At 37.8% G+C, this 11,868-nt stretch overlaps 1 long non-coding RNA gene across 2 annotated transcripts in view; it reads left to right on the top strand.

Moving 5' to 3' along the window:
* LOC106010047 (uncharacterized) overlaps positions 1–11,868 on the top strand; it is a 41,433-nt gene that overhangs the window by 18,666 nt on the left and 10,899 nt on the right. For both annotated transcript variants that reach the window (XR_015444661.1, XR_001184002.3), the window contains exon 2: positions 11,727–11,806. This is a non-coding gene — a long non-coding RNA (uncharacterized LOC106010047). The remainder of the gene's footprint in view (positions 1–11,726; positions 11,807–11,868) is intronic.

The raw sequence follows: 11,868 nt of genomic DNA on the forward strand, positions 1-11,868 counted from the left end.
TCCTTAATATTAGCAGAGATATGGGAAATTTAAACAATATAACTTTGGAAAACAATCTGACAGTTTTTTACACATTAAAAATATGCCTGCCATGAAACACAACCAGTCCACTCCTAGGCATGTATGCAAAAGAAATAAAACCATGTTTCCATATACAGGCTCCTGCACAAGTATTCATAGGAGCTTTAACTGAATATAACTTTTAGGAGTGTTAGAAATGTTCATCGCCTATTTTATAAGCACAGTGTCATAGTGTATCTCCAAAAGTTGTAATAAAATCAAGTATTAGGAAATAAACAGAAAACGTACACATTTAAAAAAGGAAAATCAGGGCCGGCGATTTAGCTCAGTGGTTCCACCTCCTACCTTGATCCCCGGTACCAAAAAAATAAAAAAGGAAAGTCATAATTTCTGAGGAGGAAAACAAATATGGTACTCACAATTATAAGATGGCCCCAGGTGCCCACCCCTGATGTACATGCTAAATACAATCCTCTGAGGGTGGGCAGGATCTGTGGCTAAGATATTACACCTGTTATTAGGATACATTCTGTGGAAATAATGAAACTACAGATACAATGAGGGTCCCAAATCAGTTGATTTGGGATTATCAACAGGAAAATTATCTTTGGTGGGTGTGATGTAATCAATTGAGCCATTTAAGAATATCCTCAGATAGGAGACTGAAAGCAGCAAAGATGTTCTCCTACTGGTCTTGAAGGAGCAAATTGTCATGTTGTGAAGAGACCCCAGTGGCAGGGAATCACAGGCAGCCCATAGAAGCTAGGTAGTATAGGGGAAATAGATGTAATTCCCAAACCTGCTAGAGATCTGAAACATGAGTTCCTGTTCTCTAAAATCAAAGAATGAATTGTAGGAACAATGAAAGTTAAGAGTAAGAAAAAATTTATTGACAGAAAGATAGCTTCTGTCTAAGAGAGACTGGAAAGTGGGTTGCCCACCCACCTTGCTTTTCAAAGGTGTTTTATTGAGCAAAGCCAGGAGGTGAGGCAGGTTCAAAGTGGAGCAAACTATAAAATCCAATGGAAAATTACAAGGTGGGCATGAGGTGGGACAAAACCATGATCAATAAGATTACAAGTACAATCACGCCGGTAATATTGATTACATGGGGATCAAATGGGAAAACAAGTCACATACAGGGAATTTCCAGAAAGGAAATGGGTTAGGGAGATTGATGTCCATTTAGAATATCAATCACTGATATGCATCTCTAAGGTAAGTAGTACCTCTTTTCTTTTTATAATGCCAACCAGAGAATGTGCCTCAATTGTTTTTCTCTGCTGAGGCCCCAGCTTTGTCTGTCTTATAATAATTTCTAACTAACCTAGCTATTGGCAATATAGGGGCCTCAGTCCTGCAACCATCAAAACTGAATTACTTCAGGGCTGGAGATTTAGCTCAGGGGTTCTGTCACTTGCCTCGCAAGCACAAGGACCTGAGTTCAATCCCCGGTACCAAAAAAAAACCACAAAACTGAATTACTCCAACAATGAATGAACTCAGAAGAGAGCCTTGAACCTCAGATGAATTCACAGCCCTGGCTGACACCATCACTGCAGCTTTGTGAGACAGCAGGCAGTAAACCATAACCAGATTCCTAATTCCTAGACTGAGGCAGTATTTGGTTCGTGATAGTCTGTTACACAGCCATAGAAAATGAACACATGAAAATTGAAGTTATGCAAGTGAATATATAAATGAATACATGAATGAAGACAAAATGGCTACATCAAATGAGTGCTTAGTACTTCAGAGCAGCTGCTCACAGACATAAAGAGTTAAGAAAAATAAGAATGAAACTCAAGAGAGCACATAGGAAATATAGAGCATAGCCCACGTGGCCAGTGCATGTGTATCTGATAGAAGTTTCATAAGGACCAAATGGAAAAGGTAATGAAGAAACAGTATTTATGAATTAAATAAAGACACGAACCCTTCTATTACGTGCACTCTGGAGGTGAGTAAGAAAAATAAAGAGTCCACACTAGAATATTAACAATAAAAAACAACTCTTAAAATCTAACAGGATAAAAAACAAATTACCTACAAATCAGTGATAGTTAAAATGGCATTCATCTGTTCATCAGCCACAACAGGTATTAGAGACACTGTCAGTTTTTCTGCTACATTTTGAAGGGAATAATTTAGGATTGTATACTCTGCTAAACTCTTGCTCCAAATGAAGAACAAACTAGGGCCAGGGATTTAGCTCAGTGGTTCCACCCCGGTACCAAAAAAAAAAAAAAGAACAAACTAACCACATTTCCAAATATATAAAGATTAGAGGATTACTACTCACAAAACCTCACTGAAAAATTATTAGGAATATAGTAACAAAAAATAAAATGAATTAAGGAACATAATAGGATCAATAAAAATAAGATGAAATATTGGTAAATTAATTTGCTAAGTTTAATTGATTTTTTAAAATGAGATCATTTTGTGTATTTTTAACAGATAAATTCAAAACTTCCTAGAAAAATAACTACATAGGAGAAGGTATTTAATAGGTAGATAAAGTGAATTGATGTCCTCATTATATTGCAAAAAAATAAAAATTCTACATAACTCTAGGTTTTTATTTGAAACTTTCAGATCTTAGTACGTGTATTAAGTGGTTAATGGTAATCACTAAAAAAGTAGGAATTGAAACTTTAGTTTCTTAAGCAGTAAGAAAAAAATGAACAGTCACCATTGGTGAAGAATAGAGAACACATGTCAATGCAAAGAAAGCAGAAATAAGAAAAAAGTGAAATTGAAAAGCTCTTTATGGGAAGACATAATACCTAAGGCAAGATCCATCAAAGAAAGAATTGGTGAGGCCCGGGGATGTAGCTCAGTGGTTCTGCCACCTGCCTCGCAAGTGCAAGGACCCGAGTTCAATCCCCCATACCAAAAAAAAAAAAGAAAAGAAAAGAAAGAAAGAATTAGTCAGCTGGATTTCATTGAAATTCAGATGTTCTGCTCTACAAGAGACACTGTCAAGAGAAAGAAACAAGTGGCCTCATGCAGCTTTAACAAGATCCCTGAAGAATTCAATTGAAAGAGATAAAATAATGTGTGTATGCACATTATGAGTAGATGAGAGCCAGTGCCAAAGTATTTTCTAGATATTTTAAGGGAATTTAAACAGCAAGCATTGTTTCATGCTGAGTCTTCAGTGCAAACAAAATGCAAGCATTTTGGGAACCTATGTATACAAAGTCATCAGATATTTGGACTGTAAAATTTATCAAACATTTAACTATAAAACAAAGCCAAAAAGTGTCTGTGACAGAGTTCCAAGGCATCCTTGAAAAATACCTTACTCAGTAAGTGTTTCTCATGTGTTTTTTGCAATACATTAGCTAATAAGAAATTTATACTTTGGAAGATTTAGTTGTCCCATCCATGTACTTTAGCTGTATCTTTGACCACTAAACATCACATTAACTACAAAATATGAAAGACAATTAGTGTTACCAATGTTACTACATTCACATTGCTAATGTTTTATGGATGGTCACAAACAAAGAGAAATTTATAATGAAGAAACCAAACTTTCCTCCCTTTTATAAGTAAGGTGACTATTATGAGTACTTAATAATTAAAATAGGAATCATAAATGGAAATAAAACATGAGTTGTTGGCTTTGAAAAAGAGACAAGTGGAGGTGAGGACCCCAGTTTATATTATGGAGTAAACTGAATGTTTTTCTCCCAAGATAGGCTTTCAAAAATGTTAGAACCTAGGATAAGTTGTTGGCCACCACCCATAAATGTTAGCAAGGAAGAAATTTTAAAGAGGAGGTGCTTTGTGCTGAGCATTTCTTGAAGTCAAAATCTCACTGAATTATTGAAGAGGAAGACAGAAGTGAAACTTGAAAATGTGTTTGTATATGTGTGTATAAAATGATGCATGGCTTTGGAAAAAAAAAAAAAGAAAGAAGTCGCAAACTGGGAAAGTAGGCGACTAAACAAATATTTGCAAAAGACAAAACACATATAGGACTTACATGCAAAATATACAAAGAAGGGGCCGGGGATTTAGCCCAGTGATTCTGCCCCCTGCCTTGCAAGCACAAGGTCCCAAGTTCGATCCCCAGTACCAAAAAAAAAAGAATATACAAAATACCTGACATACACAACTTAAAGGAGAAAAGATTCATTTTGGCTCATGGTTTCAGAGATTTTTGGCAGAGCAAAAGAAAGTGGCTCACGGCAGTCAGGAAACAAGGGAAAAGCCAGAGAGAGAAGACCCCAGGGACAAGAAAATACCCTTCAAAAGTAAGCTTCCAGGGCCAGGTATTTAGCTCAGTGGTTCCACCCCCTGATTCTCAAGCACAAGGTCCCAAGTTCGATTCCCTGTACCAAAAAAAAAAAAAGCAAGCTTCCAGTGACCTACTTCCTCCAACCAGGCTCCACCTACTACCAGCACATTCAGCTATGAATTCACCAGTGGATTGATCCATGATAAGGTGAGTGGTTTCATGATCCAATCACCTGAAAACTCCAGCTCTAAACACAAGATTTTGGAGGACATTTTAGATCTAAACCATATAAATCAACAATGAAGCCAGGTGTGGTGGCATATGCCTGTAATCTCAGCACTCGGGAGGCTGAGGCAGGAGGATTGCCATAAGCTCAAGGCCAGCCTGGGGTACATAGTGAGTTCAGGGCCAGTCTGAACTACAAAGCAAGACCCTGTCTCAAAAAAATAAAATAAAAACAACAATGAGAAAACAACATGCTTCGAAAATGGGCCAAAGGTCTTAGAAGGTACTTCAAACAGAAGTTGGCAAATAAATATATGAGAAAATGTTCCAAAGTCATCAAGATACTGCAAATTAGAACAATGTGAGAAACTACTACATATCTATTAAAATAGCCAAAAGCCAGAACAGTGACATCACCAAATGCTGATGAGAACATCAGGCAACAGGAACTCTTCATGTATTGCTGGTGGGGATGCAAAACAGTACAGCCACTTTAAAAGACAGTGGGTTGGTTTCTTACCAAAGTAAGCATGCTTTCACCATATTGATCCAGTAGGTCTGCTCCTTGGTATTTAACCTATTTAACCAAAGCAGTTAAAAATATATCCACAAGAGCCTGCACATGGATGTTTACAGCAGCTTTGTTCATAATTATCAAAGTATAAAGGCAGCAAAGATGCCCTTCAGTAGGCAAGTGGATAAGTAAACTGAAGCAGAGCCAAACAATGTGATATGATGCAGTGCTAAAAAAGAAACAAGCTACCAAGCCATGAAAAGACATGGAAGAAACCCAAAGACATATTACTAAGTGAAAGAAACCAATGTAAAAAGGAAGTATACTGTATGCTTCCAACTATGTGACATTCTGGAAAAGGCAAAACTATGGAGATAGTAAAACAATCAGTGGTTGCCAGAGTTAGGGAGGAAGATATGATTAATAGGGTAGATGATGTTTAGGAGTGTGTCATCTTTCTATTATACTACAATAGTGGATAAATGTCATTATAAATTAATCTTAGGGCCAGGGATTTAGCTCAGTGGTTTCACTGCCTGCTGCGCAAGTGCAAGGACCGGAGTTCAATCCCCGGTACCAAAAAGAAACCCCAAAAAACAACAAAAAAAATAAATTAATCTTAATCTTGGGTCTCATGACATGAGAAGTTTCCTCTGCCATGCCTCTCTGCCATTCTATTTCTTTTTTGGAGCCTGCCAACCTTGGAGTGAAATACGAGAGAAAATAAACCTCATTTTCTTTAAGCTGCAGGTATCAGGTATTGTGTCTCAGCAACAAGAAAGTGACTAAGACATTTGGGAACTACCTTAGTTACTTTTCTGATTACTGAGACAAAATACCTGAAACACAAAGTTAAAGGAGGAAAGGTTTATTTATCTCACAGTCTGTAGAGGTTTCAGTCCATAGTCAGCTGGCTCTAAGGCAGGGTGGCATGGCAGACAGGTATCACAGAGGAGAAAGAGTTCATGGCAGGCAGAAGGTAGCAAAGCAAGCAAGCCACAAGCAATAAGACACTTTCTGTCCCTTCTGTCTTATCCAAGCTACCTGCCCTTAGGGTGGGTAACATTCACACACTTTATCCTAGCACCCTTAATCCTAGCATTGCACTATGAATCAGTCCCAGCATGACATCCTTGATCCCAGTAGAACTATGCCAAACCAATCAGTGGAGTAACTTAGTAATCACACACTCTACTTCCAGCCACCTCTATAAACCCCCACCTATGACTGCATGAGGCTTGGGGCGGGGGGGGGGGGGGTATCTAGATACAATCCATACAGAAGTGAAAAATGTTACTAACACTTTTATAAGTTTTTAAGTCTCATGATAGCAAATACAGTAATGTAGTCACATGCTAATTTCTTTCCAAACTTTGCAAATTAAAGACTTCAACCCAAGTGCAAAATTTGTAGATTCTCATGTTGTACTGGTTTAAAGGAAAGACACTAAATTTCAGATTTAATAACTGATTCTATGTGCTACAGTTGATCCACGGCCCTTGATGGATTTTTGCAAAATACTAACTTAAGATCTTAAAACTTTTTTAAGGAAATTCATATTGAAATAGTTGCTAAGATTTCTGGCTATAAGTGAGAGGGGAATATAGGTATTTAGCTACTTTACCACCTAGAGCAGCTGTTCAATGATAGTAAAATGTTGTTTTTTAAAAAAAAAAATATATCCTCCAGAGGGATTGAAGTAGGAAGTATCTGGATTGTCAGGCACCAGGCCCAAATGAAGATGGAGTTAAATAAGCAAGACATTGAAAGGAGTACACACATGTTAAATGATAACATTCTTCAGACTTCTCCTTTAGATCCCCAGAATAATATGTGCCAGATCTTTCCTCCAAACAAGAGACTTGAAAATACTCTTTTTAGCATCTAATCGTCCCAAAAGGAAGGATCTAAAGATGCTGACATCAAATGTTAACCAACAAGCATCCAGACAGATCTCCAGAACTGTGAAGCCCCTTCTGTGGCTTGTGGATTTCCATCAGCTCTCAAAACCACTTTTAGCAACTGGATAACAAAAGTACCAGTCAAGTGCCGGGGATTTAGCTCAGTGTTTTCGCCACCTGCTGCACAAACACAAGGACCCAAGTTCGATCCCCGGTACCACCCCCCCCCCAAAAAATTACCAGTCAACCAAAAACAATAACAACAACAACTAAAAAAGAAACCTAACCTGAAGGTAGAGAACAAGGCAAATAAACAAATTACAAACAAATAGAAATAGAAATCTAGAAGAAAGAGATAACTGGATGATTGCTCAGGGAGAACATTAAAAAATGAGTGATCATTAGTATCTTTGGAAAAATGTGAGACTTTTGCAATTTGCACCCATAAAACAGAACAGGATGTTATGGAAAGGGAGCAGGTAGGAGACATTTAAAAATAAAGCTCCTGAGAATTAAAATTATAGTCTCCCAATGGCCAAAACTGAAATGTTTACATAGCAAAATAAATAGCAATAGCTTTGGTTCATATGCCAAAAGATAAAATGAATATGCATGACTTCTGCTATAAATAATTGAATATATATAAATAATTCTAATGAATTAGTTCTAATTACGACATGTAGGAAAAGTGAGGGAAACAGGACAATCAGTATTAGAACATGACTGTAATAACTTTTTTTTGGTACCGGATCAAACTCAGAACCTTGCGCTTGCAAGGCAGGTGGCGGAACAACTGAGCTAAATCCCCAGCCCTGTAATAACTTATAGTCAAGAGGTACCAAAGTTGGTTGGTAAAATTAGTAGCTGAAAATTTGAAGAGAATCAGGATGTCTACATATTCTCAAAATAATATTTTCAAATGGTTGTTATGCAAAAAGGGAAAAATAGCAGTTTTATAGTTGAAAATCTTAACAAACAGTACATTATCAAATGATCAAGGTAAACCACAAGTAATTAGACATAGCAGCATTGGGAATCCCCAATATGAGGCACAGAAAAAGACATACCATCTCTGTAGAATTCTAGCCAAAAAATACATAGCTTCAGTGTAATCACGAGAATTGACAGACAAGCTAAAATACAGATATATTCTAAAATATCACTCAGCAATACCATTCCAAAAGTATAAAGATCATGAAAGACATGGGAAAAACATGAACTGTCACAGATCAGAGAAGATTAAGGAGATATAACACATAATTGCAATATGAAATCATGGATTCCATCCAACAGATAATGAGTATTAGTAATAAAACCAGGTGAAATCCAAAATTATGTCCAGTGCTAATTTCTTAGTTGTGACAATTGTTTCAGAGTTATATAAGATGCTCACAGTAGAGGAAGTTCACTGTGGTGTATGAAAACTCAATACCCATTTTCTGATTAATATTTCTGTAAACCTAAAATTATTTCAAGATGAAAAGTTTTTTTAACAAAATCTTTAAATGTTGAAAATATAAAGTTAAGGGAATCTCTCAAATTAGATCAACAGGACAAACAGATGGAAAATATGAAGTAACAGACAATTTAGAGAAAAAACTGGAGAAAGAGAAAACAAAATGAAGAAATCACAAATGAAATAATTCAAGAAAATCTTCTGGAACTTAAAGACAGTTTCTGAATTGAAAGGACTAACCATTTTCCATAATGAAGACCCACACCAGAAAACATCATTTTCAGAATGTGGAAAAGATAAAATTCTTCAAGTTTTTTCTATTTTACTTTTTATTTTCTCCCATTCTATGGAATTTTTGTTTTGTTTTTAAGAGGTGAAATCTTATGTTACCCAGCCTGGCACCTAACTTCTGAGCTCAAATGATCTTCCTGCTTCTGCCACCCCAGTAGCTGAGGTGCAGACATGCAACACCATACTTGGCTTTCTTCGTGTTTTAAAGAAAGAAAAATCTCTGACATAGTGTTGCATGCCTGTAATCCCAGTACTGTGCTCTGGGAGGCAGAGACAAGTGGATTGTGAATTTTAGCCCAGCAAGGGCAGCTCAGTGACATGGGAGAGCTGTGAGACCCTGTCTGAAAAAAAAACAAAAAAAAAACTTGTGGATGTAACAGCCCTGAATTCAGTCTCCAGTCACTGGAAAAAAAGGAAGAAGGAAGGGGTTACAGATAAAGTATCAAAAATCAATGTGTCTTCAGACTTCTCAAGATAGTTTCAAGAATGTAAAGATAAATTGTAAATTTGGGGGTGGGGGGTGGGGTTTTTTTGGTACCAGGAATTGAACTCGGGACCTTGTGCTATTGAGGAAGGCAGTGGAACCACTAAGCTAAATCCCCAGGAATTGTAAACTTTTAATAACTATATATAATTGCATTTTTATCATGAAAGTAGACATGAGGTTTCCGGAGAAGAAATCAACATTGTCACTACTTACAGCAATAACTGCACCCAATTCCCTACAGATGATGACAGTCATATGTCATCAGGCACACTTGAGGGTCTGCCTGAAATTATAACTCCAGAGGGTTTGTACATCCCACAAGCTGCCCCACCTCCTCCCCACAGAGAACCTTTGCTTTTAGTCGTTACCAATCCTCTGGGATATAAATGCTGGCTCTTGGGTGGGCCTTCTCTCCTTTGAAATTCAAATACATAGAGATAAATCTCTCCAGCAGACTTTGGCTCTTCCTATCCCTTCCTAGGTTAGTTTTGTGTTTGTGTTAGTTTGTCACCATGCCTGGTCCAAGACTAGTTTTTCAACCCATGTGCCCTTGAAAGTGTTCCGAAAGCCCTCAATGTGCAGAAACATGAAGATGTTACTTCCCAAGATCTCAGATTCTACTGCCAGCCAAACTGTCAACTATGTAGAAGGGTAAATGAGCCTGGAATGTGCGCCTCTCAGACAGAAGATCCACCCCTCTCCCAGGAGAGGGGAGGAGACCAGAAACACAACGTGGGATCCCGAAACGGGGCCTAACCCCAAAATGGAATTCCTGGGTAACAGTGAAGGGAGGCCCAGAGTAACGTCAGTGCTCAGGACTCTCTGATACAGAGTTCATCAAAGTACTGTAAATAATAGAACATCGAATACCTCTGACATGTCAGGAGACATTGTGGCAGAGTTTGGGGAGCAACTGGTGATAGACACACAGAGCCTCCAACAATTTAAGGGACAGGGAAAATAAAGCATAGTATGCTAACTGGCTCAGCTGAAATAGCATTTGCATAATAATAGACAAACTGAATTTTAATAAAGTTAGAATATAACCATCAGGAACACAGGAGAAGTAGAAACATATGTGTAGATGTGAGAAAGGAAAAGATCTCTGTAGTAGGAAGTGAACAGATTTAAATTTCAATCTGAAAAATGAATGAAAACCAACACAAGCCTTTACTTGGAAAGGAAATACCAAATTTGGGGGCCAAGATAGGTGAAAATGATGAAGACTTAACTTTTTCCATTTAAGGAGCTAATCTCCAATTCCTAGAAACTTTATTTCCCTCCAGGTAAATTTTATAAATCTATTTCATTTAATGTTTTTCCCCAAGGGCTTTCTCTAACTTTCTATAATATAGTAAGACAGTTCATCCTATGTAAAAGCAAAATAAAACTGAACTCTAAGAAGTGACTGTTTTGTTTTGACATAATGGGATAAAATAGTACAATATGTAAAGCATAAAGTAGTAGCATCTCCTGGGGGGGGGGGTTGTAAAAGGGGAAATTGGTGCATAGCAAGACCAGAATACTATTAATATGACACATATTTTTAAAAATCCATGTCAGGATGCCTAATACCTCCACCTCCTTCTGTAAACCACGGGGCCTCATTAATTCCAAAAAAAGGTGGGGATCAAGCCTCAGATTGTGAAGATAGATACAATTAGTTTATGTAGAAAATGTTGATTAAGGAAAAGTTCAAAGAAGGAGAAAGTGGAAATACTAAGGAAAATAATTGTGCGGGGAAGCAAGAAGGGGAATTTTGCTTTCAGATTGGAGAAAGAAGAAACAAAAAGCAGGTGCTGAAAAAAGAGCACTGTAAAAAGATATTTTAAGTGCCACTGCGTGCTCTACTTTCCTTGTTGACACAAACACAAGAAAACTGGTGAAGATTTACATTACTTTTCTTTTGCATGCATCTTCAAAGGCTGAGAATACTCCTAAAATAGAAGCAGAAAAAGCCCAAAATTAGTGGGATTCCATCAAGTGTGGCCTGAATTGGTTTGCCAGGAGTTGTGACAGTTTGTGTGGGATCATCCACTTTCTTTTCATTTTGGAGGGTCAGAACTGATCACCAGCTCTGAATACTCCTCTCTTATTACTTCTTATTAACTAGTGAGAAACTTCTCATTAAGTACTGGAAACTTGCCATTACTCCCCCCCCCCCAGTATTGGGGGTTGAACCCAGGGCCTTTGCACTGAGCTTCACCCCCACCCTTTTTTTATTTTTTAAGACAGGGTCTCACTAAGCTGCTAAATTGCCAGGCTGGGCTCAAATTTGCAGTCCTCCTGCCTCAGACTCAAGGGTGCTGGGATTACAAGCATGTGCCCTACACCCAGCTTGGAGTTAGAAGTCAGGAAAATTTCAAGTCATTCCATTGAAAATGCATGCAGACTGTTAATCCAACTAATTACAGAATAATAGACTTGAACCTTGACATAACCTTAATGACCATCCAATCCGAGAAATCTTAGTGGAAGAAAGTGAGGTGATTGAGGCTGTGCCCCAGAAGGGGGTATGGAGACCCCAAGCCCTCATCCTCTGTTTTTCTCTTTTGCTCCTGGCTCCATCTGTTGAACAGGCCTGCTGTAGCACATGTTTTGGCCACCACAGGCCCAAAGCAACAGGCCCAAATGGCTGTGGATGGAAACCTCCAAGATGGTGAGCCAAAATAAATTTTCTTCCTTTTAAGTTAATTATCTCAGGTATTTTGTCGTAGTAAC

This window comes from Heterocephalus glaber, unplaced genomic scaffold, assembly GCF_053883595.1.
Source record: "Heterocephalus glaber isolate CG9 unplaced genomic scaffold, H.glaber_assembly_v1.0 deba00000331, whole genome shotgun sequence".
Taxonomy (NCBI): domain Eukaryota; kingdom Metazoa; phylum Chordata; class Mammalia; order Rodentia; family Bathyergidae; genus Heterocephalus; species Heterocephalus glaber.